Source organism: Maniola hyperantus, chromosome 2, assembly GCF_902806685.2.
Source record: "Maniola hyperantus chromosome 2, iAphHyp1.2, whole genome shotgun sequence".
Classification (NCBI taxonomy): domain Eukaryota; kingdom Metazoa; phylum Arthropoda; class Insecta; order Lepidoptera; family Nymphalidae; genus Maniola; species Maniola hyperantus.
In genome coordinates, this window is record NC_048537.1 from 15,080,757 (window position 1) to 15,084,697 (window position 3,941).

Consider the following 3,941-nt stretch of genomic DNA (forward strand, 5'->3'; position numbering starts at 1 on the left):
GGCATAAAAGTACTGCTTACCCTAGTTGAAACGACATTTTTCTTTATGGCCTGCCATTCCATAGGTCTACATAAGGTGTATCTATTATCTAAGGCCTATCTTACTAATGCTTACCCTGGCTTTGGACTCTGTGCACGCCACTGCTCATACGATAGCCTAACCTAGTAAGCTACTAGGTAGAAATTAATAGAACCTTGCGTCCAGCAACTCGAGGTTTTAAAATTTGCGCGCAAAATGTTAGGAATATGCCTTACTTTTTTTTAATTAATAAAAAAAAACACGTATTTATTCTGAAAAACACAAAACGATCAATAACTCAAAAACTCTGGCCTTTTTGCCCATAGGTGTTCAGAGGTCATTTGATAGCATTTGGCCTCTTGTAAACAACCTCTCAAAGAGACCGAATCGTTTTATTGGACAACATTGTATAGATATTATCATACATATGGATTAAAAAAAAACTCGCTTCAAAAGCTTTCTGATTTTAAATAATATTCTCAGTATCACCGCGACGCGTGCGCGAACTGAGTCCCTGTGAAAAAGGACACCAGATGGGTTCGAAACTGGTCGGGGTAACGTCGACTAAACACGTGAGTAAAGCCGGTGTGTGATATATTATGTATCATCATCATCATCAACCGATAGATGTCCACTGCTGGACATAGGTCTCTTGTAGTGACTTCCACACGCCACGGTCTTGCGCCGCCTGAATCCAGCGGCTCCCTGCGACACGTCTGATGTCGTCCGTCCACCCAGTAGGGGGTCTTCCAACACTGCGTCTTCCGGTGCGAGGTCGCCATTCCAGCACCTTGGGACCCCAACGGTTATCCGTTTTACGAACTATATGCCCTGCCCATTGCCACTTCAGCTTCGCAACCCGTTGAGCTATGTCGGTTACTCTAGTTCTCCTACGGATCTCCTCATTTCTGATTTGATCACGTAGAGAAACTCCAAGCTTTCTTATGAGGCCCATAGTTAGCGACCATGGATGGATATATTATGTAGGTATTTATAATATTAAAAATAACCAAACACTAAATCGGAGTTGTTTCTGAGGACTTCCTCTTCCTACGATTGGCTGTTTTACGGCTTCAAGTGGTACTGATTCTGAGCACAACCTAATTTTAGGGTATTCGCATCCTCTTCTTACTAATGTAATATGAAAAGGACAGACGCAGTTTGACAGTTTTAAATTTAATTTTTAGATGGTAATACCCGTGATTTAAGCGCACAGTCGCGAGCCTACTGTTTAAATTAATAGCGTGCACTAAAATTTAGAGTCTTTAAATGTAAAGTTCATGTTCTGTCCCTTTTTAGCATTGTTAAAAAGAAAAGGATGCAGATACTCTAAATTCAGTTTAGAGAAAGACAGCGGAATCGGTGGACTCCACTACTAGCCACTTTCGTCTTTCACATTTATAATATTTCTCGTATGTATTAACGTAGATACAGGAGGCATTTAGGTTACGATATCAACATAATATTCCAAAATATTCAAAATAAACTATAATTAAGCTGGAGATGCTATATAAATTAGCGATAGGTTTGATTCCACAAAATACTTCACCTATCTGGAATTCAAATCTGATTTAAGTCGCTCTTTGAAACCGCTTTTTTAGTGGAATTGAGGCGGCAAACATAACAGAATTTGATAAAGTGGAGCTCAAAATGCTTCCGAGCAGCTGCACACAAAATATCTAGGTAAGTAGGTAGGTATAGGTATGTCTGATTTTCATTTGAAGTTGTCAACAAATCGGCCCCTGAGTTATAGATTGGTACCTACCAATCTATAACTCAATGTTTTGTAGACACGTTTTAGAAACTAATATATCTGTGCATATGGTTTGCCAGACTTCCGTAAAAATGTAGCTTCAAAATTACGCGGATTTTAAGATTTGTATGTAAATCTTTGACCCCGAGTTACTTTGAACCTAAATGTTTTTACGGATATAAGCCCTAGTTAGAGCATCCAGGGTGATTTTACTTATGTGAAATTATTATATTAGTTTATTTTGAAACAAATAAAGATTTTCATTTTTATAGCAGCTATATTGTGCGCCCAACCATGAATTGATGAATGATATTTCAATAATTTCTCAGTAAATTATGTAAATTATAATCTGTCATACTCGTATTGATAGTCTCCGAGACAAAAACAATTACATTACCAACAATCAAAATGCTTTTTGCTTGTATTTAATAGAATTTTAATTGGAACAAGACAAGGTCCTAATAATCCTTTTTTATGGTCCGGTCTAAGATATCACCGACCGACGTTTATTTATCGATATTCTTAAGCCTGAAACACAACGCAGCAGCATGTCAATTGTTGAAATAAATACATGGATCTGTAAGCCAAGCTCTGACTGAATTTGACCACGACTGCTAATAGTAGGTAGATTATATTTCCGAGATGCAGGCAGGGGTCCACTACTGAAGCACAGCGCAGACTGAATGCGCCGTGTGGAGTCAAATAAGCGTGGCGAGTAGAGACGCAGTTGAGCTGCGCTGCGCGTCGCTTCAGTCCGACTGCAGAAAGCGTCACTTCAGGCCGCTCACGGTACCTACCGCACTACAACTGCAGTACGCGGCAGCTCGCGTCACTTGCGCGTCACTTGTACGTCCGTTCGCGTACGAGCAGCAACGTCGCAAGATGAGCGACAGTCAAGACGGAAAGGGTGAAAGTCGACATCCTAGGGGTTGGGAATTTTGAGGATATACTTCTAAGAGCCCGTCATGTGCCAAAAATTAAAACTAGTTATTTATTTTGAGGTCTATCACGCCTGTACATTAAATACTTAACTCGATGCGCGTGTATCTTATCCGAGCGCCGTACTCATTCTGAAGCGACGCGACGCGCCGCTGGGTATGTCGCACTAGCGTCGCTGCACAGAGCGTTACTGCGCTGCGCTTCACAATATTCTCCCAGCCGCGACGCGCGGCAACGCGCGGTGAAGCGCTGTGCAGCGCCGCTCTAGTGCGATATGCGCCATACAATAATATTTTGACGCTCTATGCCGTGACGTGCAGAGACGCGCAGCGCAGTTGCAAGTAGAGGCACAGCGCGACCAATAGAGAAGTGGCGCGGCGCAGTGGCTGGCGGCGAGTAGAGGCGCGTATAAAAATTGAGTTTAAATTATTAAAACACCACGCCAGTCGCCACCACTCCACTCCGTTGGTGTGCTTTGCGCCTAACTTCCCAACCGACTCAGCCTGGGACTGCAGAGTAACATTACCTGTTTTGCAGTTGCAGTCAGTCGTTTCGGCCTTTAGTAATCGATTTAAATACGTTACAATATAACTTTGTATAATTATTGTGCAATAATTTTTTTCCGTTGCCTTCATAATTTACCAATTCATCTCTTGCCGGCTCTTTCTCGGAAGTAATAAACTTACGAAACCGCGGACAAAATATCATTTTTGGTCTGGAATTTCGCAGTTAGTGCGTCTTAGTCTTACGTTTCCTACTTCAACGAAACTGGGGCGAGAGAAACGAGATAAAAAGGGACGTTAGTCTAAATATATAAAAGGAGAAGGTGACTGACTGACTGATGACTAACTAACTGATCTATCAACGCACAGCTCAAACTACTGCGCAGATCGGGCTGTTTGGCATGCCGATAGCTATTATGACATAGGCATCCGCTAAGAAAGGATTTTCGAAAATTCAATCCTAGGGGGATTTGAAATTTGTGTAGTCCACGCGGACGAAGTCGCGGGCATAGCTTATGCCCGAGTCTTTCGATAAACGCAAAAAATCGTGTAGGTAAGTATAAAGATACTAGTCAGTAGGTACCCACTGTACTATTTAGACGGGAGTTAATATTTACGAATGTAAAGCAGTAAAATGCATATTATTTTTTATCTCGCATTATCACTCATCAAACAAGTAACTCCTTGTTTGGTAAACTAAGTCTTGAGTGAACGCTTTCACAACAATT